The 15161-nt window shown below is 33.2% G+C and overlaps 1 protein-coding gene across 6 annotated transcripts in view; it reads right to left on the reverse strand.

The window, feature by feature from the left end:
* The window catches only part of NRIP1 (nuclear receptor interacting protein 1), an 87226-nt gene that overhangs the window by 8315 nt on the left and 63750 nt on the right, over window positions 1–15161 (reverse strand). For 4 of the 6 annotated variants that reach the window (XM_016164048.2, XM_016164044.2, XM_016164050.2 and 1 more), the window contains one exon: window positions 5778–5878. The exons of 1 other annotated variant lie outside the window; for it this stretch is intronic. The gene's annotated coding sequence lies outside the window, so the exon portion shown is untranslated. Of the gene's footprint in view, window positions 1–5755; window positions 5879–15161 lie in introns of all 6 variants that reach the window. One more of the 6 variants, XM_036220022.1, reaches the window with a different exon arrangement.

Here is a 15161-nt window from a genome sequence, read left to right on the forward strand (position 1 = left end):
CTGAGCTTATCATATTGTGCTGTATAAATGTGAGCAAGAAACAAATTTAGAATAGATTTGAATGGAAAATAAATAAATGCTTCCAGAAAGTTTTGTCTAAGTGAAAGCAGTTATTTTTCATTAATTTCTTTGAAAAGAAATTCTATAAACAGCACCAATTACACGTAGCAGTGAGAGGAAGAGCTTCACATAAAACTTGTTTTTTAATATGATAAATCTGTAAATCAAAGATTATGTTTACTGAGACTGCTTCAGGTGCCACTCAATGGCAACAGTTACCACCATTCTAGGAGAAAAGCAAACATTTAAGAAAGAAGGAATTCTGAGACTACTGAAGGCCAAAATTCACTCAGTTTCAACAATTAAAAACTCTTCAGGAAACTGAGACAAATTTCTTCAGATTAATGTCCTTTTCTATTCCTTGAACAACTAAAGAGGAAGAAATCAATAACAATCTTTCCTATACCTTTTCTAAGTTTTTCCTTTTCATTTCTACAGTACAGAATTTAATTGAGAAATTTAGGGGAAAAGGAGGCATGAGACTTGGATACAACACAGCTCGTTAGGACCAACAGATATTATGGCATTATGAATATAAAATATTACCACCTAATAAATATACTTCATAAGGTTAAAATTGTTTAATTTTAAGTTAGTATTTGCCTGACTAATTTTCTTTTAGTAAAAAGACGGCCACATTATTTTTAATCACCAACATATAGTTCACTTGCTTGACTTTAAATACATGTTACTTAAGAATGTTGCCTGGTGTTCAGCACTACTTAAGTATGTTCAGTTAAAAACATCTAAATGTCAACACATATTTAAGAATTTGGCTTCTTCTATACCCAATCTATAATGTACATCCATGCAGCATTACTGACAGCAGTTAAGATATAAACAAACCAAATGTTTATCGATGAATAAACAGATAAAAAAGATGTGATTATAATATAAAATGAGATTATTCGGCCATGAGAAATGAGGCTATCTTGCCATTTGCAACAACATGGATGAACCCTGAGTATATTATGCTAAATGAGATAAGTGAGAAAGAGAAAAGTACTGTACAGTTTGACTTATATATGGAAACTAAAAAAAGTCAACCTATTAAAAACCAGAATAAAATGGAGTTACCAGGGGGTAGGGAATGGGGGGATAAGACGGATGGTGTTTAAGAGTGTAAACTTATAAGGAGTAGTAAATAAGCCATAGAGAGCTAATGCACAGTATAATTAATATAGACAATAATATTGTAGTATAATGATGTAATGTGATAAATATTGCTTCAATGGTAATTATATTGCAATATATAAATGTATCAAATAGGCTGCGTTCTTTAAATTTATAAAATGTGACATGTTAAATTTATCATCAGATAAAAAAGTAAAAAATAAAGAATTAGGGTTCTTTAGATTCACAAGCAATATATTCTAAAACTGGAGTATTTTATGAAATATTATGATTCACTAGCCTGTCAGTGTACCTATTGGCTTGTTTGTAACTTCAATGATAACTTTATTAGAGTTTGTGTACATGTCTATTTAAAGATACTCAATATTCTCTTTATTCTCATAAATAGAATCTTAAGAGACTCTACTTGCATGGCATATACTTGTTAAGAGACTTCTGTGTAAAGGGAACAGAATTATTCATAACGTTTGGTTTATGGAAGGTAAGAATAACCAAAGAGAGTAAAAGTAAGGAGGGGGCAGAAAAAAAAAAAAAGAAAAAAGAAATTCAAATGAACATCTAACAAATTTTGCAACTCTCAGGAGGCTTTAGAAGGAAAAATTTAGCTTAGCAACTAAAATAGATTATATTAATATCTTGTCTTTAAACAAGCAAAGGAAGGATAGATTTCTTTAATGAATAATAAAAATACATTTCTTGAAAAATGATACAGTATTGATGGGCTATGTAATTAAAACTGCTAATGATGACTTTATGTCATTAGCCTTCTAGGCAATTACATTATTTTCTTTCTGGCTTATTATTTTGGTCTTTATTTGGCATAGCTTGAAATAAATGAATTAATTTCTAAGATAAAATGGCAAAATGCTTAAAGATATAGAAAAATTTCACTAAGATTCCACAATATATTTCTGATTATAAAAGGCTTCAGCGGTGGACACATATGGTAACAGCAAAATATGTTTCTTCTATTGAAGACACACTCATCAAAACTTTTTAAAAATGAAAAGTCATGTAATATAGTCCTCCCTACTGGTTATATGTATAATTATATATATATTAGTTATACATTATATAAAAACTTCAAAAACTAAAACTGGGTCCAAAGAGCTCAGACAGTATACAAAGGGTTAATGCATTTCATAAAAATTTAATAAAATTCATGCTTAATTACTGTACAGTGTTAAAATTATAAATGTCTTCTTTTTATTAATTTGAAATTATGTATAAGCATTAAAATTTTAAATTTTATAAAATTGAGATTTTACTGGTCCACTGGCATGTAGTGAAAAAAAAAAACTACTATGACGGCAAGGCGGAATTATTTAAGAAAAATAACAAAATCATACTAAACCATGAATGAATTCCTTGTAGGAATCTTGACCATATTCATTAACGGATTATGGGAAAGATCCAAGTTTCGACACAAAAACTAGTTTAATAAAATATCTAGTAAAATGCTTGAATTCAGAGTGTATTTTTTAAAAAGCTACATTTTCTTTTGTTTAAATAGCTAAAAATATAAAGTTATGTTGAAGTAGAACTTTTTTTAGTCTTTAATCAATAAAGGGCAGTTGTAAATAACTTACATATGAAAAGTTCCCAAGTGGGTGTTATATTCATTCTCTGAAGTGAACCATTTCCATTGCAATGTATTTTATACTTTCTATCTGGAAACGGTTTATTCAGCAAAGGGAAAGTCTGCTGAATTTTTAAATGCTTTTTAAAATGGTAAAGTTAAAGTGATAAAATTTTGGATAAATGAAGGATGCAGCTAATAGGATTCTTCTATGTGGGACTACTTTTGGTTGAGAATAGATAAATAATGATTAAGGTCTTTCTCCAGCTGTTTTTAAGAAAAGAATTCAGTATCTTACTTGCAATCAAATTCCCCATTAAAACACATTTCAACGATTAAACATCTATGAAGTTACTCTGTATGCTAAATTACGTCTAATGAATATCTCATGTCTTCCAATAGTTTCCATGAACTCTCCTCCAATTTCTTTTACATTATCAAATAATGTAATAATGTAAATAATGTAATAATGTAAATAATGTTTGAGTACTAAATTTAAAGGTGCTGCTTTAATAAGCGTTTGGATTCTTGGTTTTGGTTCCTCAAAATGCAGAAGTGACTAAAAGGCTACTTAATTGTGGTATTCAAGAATAACTCCTATTGAAAAATATTATCTAAATTCCACTGTTGATTATTTGGGGATGTTGTTTATACAACAGGATAAAAAAACATTAAGATGTTTTATTAAAGATTAGAAGAAACATATCTTAGTACAAAGTCCTAATTATTGATCCTTTTATTTAAGCAACAAAAATCCAGGTAAATAATTGAGAGAACTCTTGGTGTTCTCTAAGATGAGACTGAAGAAGAAAATCTTAAAAGTTGAACAGAAAAAAAGAACCCAAGAACAATTTATCAAGAAGATATAACACCAAACATTTTATCAAAATGAGTAAGATTAGCTTTCTAAATCAAGGGTCAATGAAGAGTTAGAATACATAAATCTGAACACTTGATTTCACAGAACAAGATAGGAAAAGTTACATTTCAGATAAGGGTCCTGGGGATTCACTGAAAAGTGAAGACTACAGTGAATCATCTTTATAAATTTAGTTTTTAAAAAAAATTAAGAAAAAGAATAAAAGAAACATTCAATTGCTACCATTTCACAGCAGGAAATAATAACTACATAGTAGGAAAGTAGGCCTGAAATTTCATTTATAGTATTTCTAATTTTTGGAAAAAAAAGGAATCAAAATTAGTATATATTCTTGGACATAATTTGAATTCCAAGGTAACACCTTTCTTTGTAGTAATATCTTTATCAAAAGATGAATGTGTGGTTGTACAATTTGATGGGTGCCAATAAAACAAATTTAGCTAAAAACATTTTGTTCAACTGAGGGCCTCGACATTTGAAATTAGACAATAATAGCTTCTTGCCCTCTCCCAGGGGTCCTCATTTTAGATGTAAAGTGTCTTCAGAGATTGGTAACAGAAATCACTGAAACTGCAGTGAGTAAAACAGTTGTCCGGACTGCTCTTCACTGCAACCTGAGGGACATATATTTTTGCCAAAGGCCAAATTTGCTCCTAACTTCCAGGTCCATCAGCTTTAACTTGCTGTCGGCCGCTTCCATCAGAGTAAAATAATGTCACTCACATTTTCTATTAAAAGGGACTCACTAGGACACACTAATGCTTGACTGACTTGAGTGTTCAACACAAGGACATATGTATCTGAAGATCTCTTCAATTCTAAAATTTTATTCCTACGATTCCAAGTAATTTGTCAAATTGTAGTTGATAAAAATGACATGCATTTTAACCAAAGAGATGATATTGCTGTCAAAAATATCATCTTTGTGGAAATAGCCATGACCAATATGCATTATAGTCTTTTTAGTGAATTCCAGGGTAAGGAAATGATTCTAAAATAGCCATACCTTTTACCCGTCCAATCCTCAAAAGTTATTTATCTTCATTACTTTCTTCAATGGGGTCACAGAATTTCAAACATGTTTATTTATAAGCTAAATACATACTCAAACTGGAGCTTTTGCTTATCTAACAATGGCTATATACTGAATAAAGTGCAACAGTAAAGATTTAGGATCTCTAATTACATAAATTCATGAGAGAGGTGAAATAATTATCTTGGTGATAGATATGAATATCCCCTATAATTGATAAAGTGAATTGATAAGGGTTTCTTTGTTCCAAATTACCCTCAGAAGGCTTATGTATGTAAATTAGGTTCAATAATATCTACCATCCATTTACTCTGCCTATACAATTTATAAAAAATTAATTTTAAATCAAAATTAAGATAAAAAAGTTGGAAATTGTAAACTAAAAAGATGCACAGACACAAAGGTTATCTAGAAAAAGAACTTAACTGCCAATTTTTATTCCAAAAAATGCAATATCTTCCTAGTTGCTGGGTTGCATTATCTTGAAAACACAGAAAACTAGAAATTGTTAAATAAAATTCTAACTACAATCAAACAAACCTAGGAACATAACTGTATGATAAAGAATACACATGATATTTATTTAGCATTAATATTAATGTGTTCACTGTCTTTTACTGTTCTCAAAAACAGTAAATGTTCTCTGAAGAAACATAATCATTAACAAATTATTTTGGTAGCACGTAAGTGTGAAAAAAGGTTTAAATATAAAATGAACAGAGAGTATAGCTTAACCTAACCTTTTCTGACAGCTCTTCATAGTAACTAGTGTTTCCTATCAGTTTCAAAAGCATAATATTTTCTAATCTTTATCAAAATATAAAATATAATGGAAAATGTATGTGTGTGTGTGCGTGCACGCGCACATGTGCACACACACACACAATCTTTTGAGATTGGGGCATAAATCTTGTTAAACTCAACTATGGTCTCCCCATCCCTAAAAATAGATTTGACATATAGACACAAGCACAAGGTCAAGGTCACAGATCAGTAAGAAAGATTACCAACAGAACTGATACAACAGCTGGCATTTGATCAAAGCTCCTGGGGTTTCTGGTACACTTACTAGACACTCTGCATTTACTCACAGGGTACACTCTGTTTTAAATATGTTCCCCATCTTTGAAGACAAGATCTTCATGTACTTTTTGTTACAAAGCACATTCTGCTAAAAATGTTGCATTGGATCCTAGAATAAGAGAAAAAAACAGGTGTGTGTTTCAGAATCATGAGTTTTTACATGTGTGTATGTATATGTATGTATGCTTACATATTTATTTGTTTATTATAACTGATCACTGCTATGTGACAATTCTGAAATTAACTTGCAGGTCTCTGAATCAACTAAGCTTGCTTGCACCACCAAACCTTTATACCAGTTGAAATGAAAATTAATTATACATTCCTCAGTATCTTGGGCCATTTCACAGATTTGAAAACACAGATTTAACTGCTACAGATTTAACTGCTAAAAATTGGTTCAACCAGGGAAGTTTTATAATGTATTCATACTGTCTCCCATGATACTTTCCAAAGTATACCTATAGGAATAAACTTTGGTTACCGACATCAGCAATAAATGTGATTTTTAATGGAATATATTCTTAAACACTGCAATTATCTAACAAACCATGCTTTTGGTTTCAGTTGTTTAAACAAAATATTAAATTTATCTTAAATTAAATTTATGAAACTAAGAATTATGTGATGAATGTTCTTACTGAAGTAGTCTGATCAAGAAATCTTTTTTTAAGGATGCATAATGCTATTGAGGTAAATTTATAATATAAAAACTTTCCTTGTTAAATCGAGTATCACCTACTGTAGCTTCATGTGCAAGTAAATGTTCTCAATTATCAATTTTTCATTTTGCAAAATTATCTTTTCGTGAATTAAATAGGTTTGAACAAAAATACAAAAATTGTACTATTGCAGAATCATATATATTATATATTTATACACACACACACACACACATATCATACATAAAAATAGCAAAACAAATACCACTGAAAATTGAATCTTCTTTACCAGGCAGAAATAAAGTGTGGGTATATACTAGTTATGGACACTAATTTGTACATCAAGCTTCAACACAAAAATCTACCAACATTTTCTTTTAAATAGAATTCTTTATAAAATACACTATTAAGGTCTATTTAGAGGAATAACTTATCAACTAATAACTACATTTTCTTTATATGCTGCCTGAGTGAAGTACAGCCTTGCTATGAGTGATCCATGAATTCTAACTTAATTTTCTAGAAATGGTAAACGTTATGATATCACTCATGCCCATAATGGCCCAGACCACAAAGCTTTCTAGATTGAAGATTTTAGTCATTCTGTGGCAGAGAAATAGCACTATAAACACAACACATGGCAAGAGAAACATAGTGATATCTATCACTATGAAGTCAATAAACCTGACGGGATTAATTAACAAAAAACAATATGCATGATGTACCTAGAGAATTTCTGTTTTTAACTATTAACAGGTAACATTAAAATATGTTCCTCAACTAGGAAGATAAAGCTAGTGGCATACCATCAGTAGGCTATTTACTTTAAATGATCTCCTTTTTATTGAAGAAATTGCCACCCATACGCTTCCCTGACCTCTATTTTGCCCATCTGTACACATAGGCAAATGTCTGCAGTAATAATCTTAGTAACTGTAGCCAGTAATTGCCAATCTGAGACCTAGCTTTGCTGCTATCCATATCTCAAGCATGTTCAGTATGTACAGTAGGGACAGCTTGCATGTGGCCCTTAACAGGGTACATGACATTAAAACATAGATATATACTGTGGGGAGAGGGAGTATAAGGAGTCTTTTGAATAGATTTCTATGAGCTGGAGAGAAAACAAGAATAGCAATCTAGAGAACAAGGCTTTTGTGACTTATTAGACAAAAAATATTTTTACTTTTTTACATTTTTACTTCATAATAAAGATCATTAAAAAAATTATCTATTATTATTATTTAATAAAGTTAAAACATTTTAACACCAAAAAATTAAATTCTTTAGCTTATGAGGATCTCAATCTCATAAAATATACATTTTTTTTTGTGATAGAATGATGATATGTGGAACGACACACATATATTATACTTATCACTTTTCTGTTTAGTTTGTCCAACTTTAGTATCAATTACTTAAATTTTTAAATCAATATTTCATACTGTTTATATATTGCTTTGTTGTTTTGATCCTTAGCATGCTTTCAATTATAGAATTTATATAAAATAAATCATTTGTTTTATATTCTTGTCATCACATGTGAGGATAAACTAAGAAATAACAGTGGGAGAAATAATGTGGTATAGAATAAAGAGTGAAGAACCTCTGCTTAGTGTCCCCCCCATTAGCCCACACAATCTCTACTTTCATCATCATTTGATAAAATGTATAAGACGTAAAAATACATCATATAATGCAATTTTGAATCCTATAGTAAAGCCCCATTTGCCATATAACATCTTTATTCTCTAAGTCTTAGCTAAGGATTCACCCTGACTTGGGCAGCCTTACCTGACCGCCAATCTAAGGACAGTTTCTCATCTCTGGAACTTCACAGCACTCAGTAGATCTTTCTTTAACCTCATTACAAAATTGTATTTTGGTTTGTTTATGCCTGGCCCTCACCCAGAGTGTAAACTCCTTATGGGCAAGGATTACGTCTTTGTCACCCTTATGTCTCAGTACCTGGCAGAGACAACATTCCCCATAAAACATGCGACAAGTCAACCTCTTGAAGCCTTAGTCTGTAAAATGAGAGATGTTACCTTAAGATTTAAAATGATATGATAATGCTACTTGTAATGTTTGGTTTCAAATTCAAGACATAAACTAACAAAAAAAATCAGAAAATTAAAGAATAATAAAGTATTTTATCATACACAGGAAGGTCTGTGGAATTGGAAATCATGTGTGACTAGTGTCCTGTTATATATATATAAAAAAAAGGTTTAAACACTTAAAAATACATATATATATATTTTGTAAAAGATTGTAAAATTTTTACAAGAGGATCTTTATTTTAACACCTGACTGATCATATTCATTTAATTTCCTTTAATCAGTGTCACCTTAGTCAAGGTTTATAAGATCTAATATGCCCATAGACCATACCAAAAATGAGCAAATGTTTTAAAATACACGTTTCCCTCTCGAACTCTAAAGAAAGTTGAAAAAAATCTGTTAACATTAAAATATTACACATTAATTTTTCTTACAACAGAGATGCAATAAGAAATGAAGTATCATATTGAAAGATTTATTCCATAAAATGAGACAAATCAAACTAATCCTAAAAAAGTTATAATAAAATAGGGAGAGCCTTTATGAATTAACTTTGTACCATAGCAATCAAAATGGGAGAAACTGTTTCCCTGTGTCCATTTTGAAAATCAATCACTGAAATAAATAATAATCCCATGTTAAAGAGTTAGAACCCTTTAAATTGTGTGACAGATTAAATCAAATTGGTCAAAGCTATTCTTAGGGGAATCTTTTTCATTTGAATCTATATTTTTGGAAGAGTATTAAGTAGGAGCTAGCTTTCACTGTGTTTGGCTAAATAAAAACAATATTCTACCATGAAATGATTTAATTAGAAAATGTGAAAGTAGTAAAATTAAACCTGATAAACTAAAAACTAAATAATTTAACAAAAACAAAAGTTACCCAAGCAACTCCTAAAGACTGATGCAAGAAGAGTCAACAAATCATTGCCATGGCTTTTCTACGTCTTGCAGCATCTGCATGTTGCTGTTAGCAGCAACATAAAATCAAGGAATTTCACTCCTTTGACCTATATTGAAGGGGTAAGCTTCAGGTCCCTTCCTGCTTTGTGGCATGTTATTAAACCTAAATAATGTTTCTCAGGTTTGAGGAGGCTAAGAAATCGTGCAGGTCCAGAAAATATCTAACTTTGATGTAGATGTATAAGATTTAAGAAACCCAGTTTTCTAAAATGTACAGTAAGATATTCTCTTATAATAAAAACAAATGTTATATATGAAAAGGTATTTATTTAGGCACTTAAAGATACTACACTACCAAATTAATTTCCTTGTCTATCATTGTTTTTTTTTTTTTTTTAATTTTTTTGGGCACTTTATTCACTTGGACTAGTGACTTCTTTTTAAAGCTAAACTGACAAACACCTTAGCTTTCATTATACTGGGAATACAAATTAATATAAAATTTGCAGAGCAGCTAATTTTTAGAGAAATCTGTTTGCTATAATGATTTTACAGTACACCTTGCAAATTGATTCTACAAACGTGATAAGGTTATAGAATTTAAAAGTTAGAAAAGAGTTAAAAGATCATCTGACTAACCAATCATCCCAATTGGTGTGTAAACACCTTTATAGACTATCTGCTAACTCTAGCTGTCTAGTTCATTTCTGGAAACCTCTAGTGACTCTGGACTATTTTCCAAGGCGGTATCTTTAGGGATCAAATGGCTCTGCATTTAATTTCTGGTTCTTCCACTTACCAATTATTTAATCTTGGGCAAGTTAACTACTCTCAAAAGTTTTATTTATAAATGTGCAAAAACGAATACCTATTTCACAGAGCTACTGAGAGGAATAAATATAACAATGTTCATACAGTTCTCAGCACAGTGCCTGTGCACCAAGCAGGTGCTCAATAAGGGTTATACATTATTCAGAGAACTGTTCCATATTTGCACAACTCCAACGGTATAAAATTCTTCCCTGCAATGGGCTATAATCTCTCTCCAGTTAGTCTGATCCACTGGTCTTTTTGGAGACACAGAAAGCAAAGCTAATCCTTCAATTATCCTTCGAACACTAGAAAATACCTGCTATATTCTACTGACTTAGTTTACCACCTTGTTAAAAGTCCAGATAAGAGCTAAATTCCACTGCTGACAAGAGTTTAGCAAAGGGCAGACAAAGGAATAAAAATGCTCCTGGGCACCAGTTTGTGGTAGGTGCTACAAAGATGCAATTCTTTACAAGTTCTTGACTGGCCAAAGCAGTGTATAAAAGCTCCTGGGAGCTCTCTGTCACAAAATATTCACTCCTTCCAAGTTCACTATACATTAAAAAAAAATCCCTGATTTTTTCCCAACTGCTTTAAGCCATAATTCTTCCTCAAATGAAATACCAAGATATATTTTCTTTGTTTCTCCTCAAAGGGTTGGTTAATATTATATTATCTTCATTTACATTTTAACAAACAAGAATAGGAGCAATTAAGTGGTTAAATTGGCCAGTAAGTGGCATCCAAAACCATATTAGGGTCTTCTGATTTCTAGACTTTCCTACTATATTAAATTGCCACACATTATAACAAAAGTGAATTTGGAAACATTTGGTAAGGCAAATACTTTTGTAGCACTTTGACAACTTTGGGTTACTTTTCTTACTCTAAAACTTTGTCTCCATTATTTGAAATCTCATTTTTATTAGAAAGGCAACAAAGCACAATACTTTAGCAGAGTCTGTATTCTTGATTCTGCAGTTCCTTAGTAGGTTGATTTTGGTAGTTACCCATCCATTCTGGGGCTCAGTTTCATTAGGTGTAAAATAGGAATCATTATAGTTATCTACCTCATAAGGTGTTGTAATAAATGCAATATGCATGTAAAATTCTTAGACATTTAGTACAACACCTGACATTTTCTAAGCACTTGATTAATGTTAACTATTCTATTACTCATGGATATAGCCCCAGAACACAGGACTTCCTCAAAAAAATTTTACTTCACTCGCCAGTCACCCCCACATACAGTTCCTTAAGAGGTGGGATTGTCTTCTGCATTTGTATCTCCATGCCTGACAGTTTAGAGGCACTCAAAATTATCTGTCAAAAGCTTTGATATATTCCCTATAGTTCATGAAAAAAACAACAACAACAACAACAAAACATTACTTTGGATTTGTAAAATAATTTAATAACTTCCCTAATTAATTTTATAATTTTGTAACACATATTCACTTAAACCAGTGAGTAGTTTCTTATACAAAAGATGCCTATCATTTATTTCTTACCTCTATCTTTTTCTTATAGAACCTGTTCCCGGTCTATTAGCCACAAGGGTAATAGAACCAACTTTGGGAACTAGACAAAATTGGCCCACTTCATTTTCTCTCTTGGGATCTGGAATTCTAAGAGACTGAAAACTTTCATTTTTTGGCTTGCTTTAATGAGGCCACATCTAATAAATTAGTACAGAAAGTAGTCAATGTTGAAAGAATGAAATAGGAAGTTCTGATCAAGATGGCAGAGTAGGTTAATACTGTGTTTGTCTCTTCTCACAGCCACATCAAAATTACAACTAAACTGCAAAACAACCATCACTGGGACTCACCTAATGTATAGTTGAACAGAAGTTACAACTGGGGACATATACAAGAGGCCATCCTGAGGCTACGAAGAGGGGGACTTGGATTGGAACTAGGAGGGAGGGAGACTTGGACTGGGCTAGTTCCATACCCATGTGTAGTAGTTAAAAATCTGGATGGATTACTTGGTTGTGAAGGCCCCTCCAGAGAAGAGAGGGTCTTGGCCCCACACTTGGCTCCCTAGCCCAGGGCTCCAGCTAGGAAGAGAACTCCCCAGAACTTCTGGCTGTAAAAACCCACGGAGACTGTGGCGGAATAAGATGGAGGGCTATGGGAGATGCAGACATTCCTCTTAAGGGGTTCGTACACGAATCACTCACTGATGGACTCTCTCACACTGAGCTCCAGCACTGGGGCAGCAGCTCAACAGGCACAAGAAACATCCAGGGAGGAATTGAATTGTCAGGATTCAGGGAAAGGGCTGGAAGGTCAGCTTTCTCCCAGAAAGAAGTGCTAGCAGAAGACATTGCTTCTTTGTTGAGCCCAAGCCCTTCCTGCTGAGCAGAGGCAGCTGGCAGCCGTATCTGAGTCTCCATCAAACTGGCTTACTCTGGTCACACCCCACACAGGGTGAGACCCTGCCCCACATAATTTGCAAGCCTACCCAAGCCACTTCCAGTGGCTTTTCCATACAAATGGCCTGCCCTGGCTCATGCTGCAAACTTTCCTAAAATCTTTCAAAGGTTTGCACAACTCAAAAACAAGCAGCATCTGGCCTCAGTGTGCCCTGTAGCTCTTGCTGAGCAGCCCCAAACCTGGCACTAGCGGCAGCCAGCCTTGGTTTCAGATTGGCCTCTCAAGGCACTTCCAAGCACAGGAAAGGTGGGGCCATCTGTGGATTCCTTGGTGACTCTTGCCCAATGGCCAAGGTAGGGCATAGGCTGTAGCTAAACATGGCTTGCAACTGGGACACTCTCAGAATGCCTCGGGGCTGGCATGCCCCATGGCTGGCTTTAGACCCAGCTGAAGCATCATCCCTCACTGCATCATAGGATGACACACCCGAAAGGCAGACTCTGGGTACCAGGACCCTGCTTAATTGAATCCTGCTCTATAGGGTCAGCCCCTTACCAGCCAGTCCTCACACATCAGCATCTCCCAATGATGAGCAAACAGCAACTAAGTTTTGACTGCAACAGAAAGGCACACACAACCTATACAAGGGACACATCTGGAGCAACTGGCCCAGGTGACCAGAGAAGACTGTGTCAATGGGTGCCATAGGACACCTACTACATAAGGCCAATCTACTAAGACATAGCAGCCTTACCTAATACACAGAAACAAACAGGGAGGCAGCTAAAATGGGGAGACAAAGAAACACCTTCTAAATGAAAGAACAGAACAAAGTTCCAGAAAAGAACGAAACAAAATGGAGACAAGCAATCTATTAGATGCAGAGTTCAAAACACTGGTTATAAAAATACTCAAAGAACTTAGGGAAAGAGTAGCTAAACTCAATGAGAACTTTAACGAAGAGATTAAAAAAAAAAAAACATGAAAATGAACCAGTCGCAAATGAAGAATAACAAATGAAGAATACATTAGAAGGATCAACAGTAGATTATAACAAGCAGAGGATCAAATCAGCAATTAAGAAGATAAGGTAACAGAAAACACTCATTCAGAACAGCAACAAGAAAAAATAATCCAAAAAAAAAGCTGATAATTTAAGAGGCCTCTGGGAAAACATCAAGCATATAAACATTTGCATCATAGGAGTACCAGAAGGAAAAGAAAGAAAGCAAGGAACCGAAAACTTATTTGAAGAAATAATGATGGATGACTTCTCTAATCTGGCGAAGGAAATAGATACACGAGGAAATAGATATCTTGTTTGAGAGTCCCAAACAAGATAAACGCAAAGAGACACACACCAAGATAAATGATAATCAAAATGCCAAAGCTGAATGACAAAAAGAGAATCTTAAAAGCAGGAAGAGAAAGGCAGTTAGTTACCTACAGGATTTTCCCATAAGACTATTAGCAGATTTCTCAACAGAAACTTTGCAGGACAGAAGGAATTGGCAGGAAATATTCAAAGTGATGGAAAGTAAGTACCTACAACCAAGAGTACTATTCCCTGCAAAGCTATCATTTAGAATCAAAGGACAGATAAAGTGCTTCCCAGACAAGAAAAAACTAATGGTGTTCATCGACACTAAATGAGTTATACGGGAAATATTCGAAAGATTTCTTTAAGAAGAAGAAGAAGAAGAAGAAGAAAACAGATCAAAAATATGAATAACAAAATGTTAATAACTACATATCTATTAACAATTATTTAAATGTAAATGGATTAAATGCTCCAATCAAAAGATAGGGTGGCTGAATGTATAAGAAAACTAGACCATGATATATGCTGCCTCTAAGAGATTCACTTCAGATTAAAAGACATACACAGACTAAAAGTAAAGGGATGGAATATTTCATAAAAAAGGAAACAAATAAAAAGCTGGGGTAGCAATACCCATACCAGACAAAATAGACTTTAAAACAAAGACTATAACAAGAGACAAAGAAGAACCCAGTAATCCCACTTTTGGGTATTTAGTTAAACAAACCCAAAACAGTACTTCAATGGGATATGTAAATCCATATGTTCACTACAGCATTATTTACAATAGGCAAGATATGGAGGCAAACTGGATGTTCATCAATGAATTAATGAAGAAGAGATGGTACACATATACAATGGAATACAATGGAATATCACTCAGCCATAAAACAAGAATGAAATCTTGCCATCTACAATGATGTGGATAGACCTAGAGGATATTGTGCTGAGTGGAGAAAGTAAGACAGGAAAATCAAATGCCATATGATTTCACTTACAGGTGTTATCTAAAGAACAAAACAAACAAAACAAACTCATAGATACAGACGTTTTGATGGCAGCCAGATGGGAGGGGGTTTGGGAGTTGGGTGAAAAAGGAGAAGAGATTAAGAAGTAGAAAATAGTCATGGGGATACAAAGTACAGCATAAAGAATGTAGTCAATAATACCGTAGTAAACATGTATGGTGTCAGATGGGTACTAGATTAATCGGGGTGATCACTTCGTAAGTTGTAATGCTAACTAT

Source organism: Rousettus aegyptiacus, unplaced genomic scaffold (genome assembly GCF_014176215.1).
Source record: "Rousettus aegyptiacus isolate mRouAeg1 unplaced genomic scaffold, mRouAeg1.p scaffold_m13_p_4, whole genome shotgun sequence".
Classification (NCBI taxonomy): domain Eukaryota; kingdom Metazoa; phylum Chordata; class Mammalia; order Chiroptera; family Pteropodidae; genus Rousettus; species Rousettus aegyptiacus.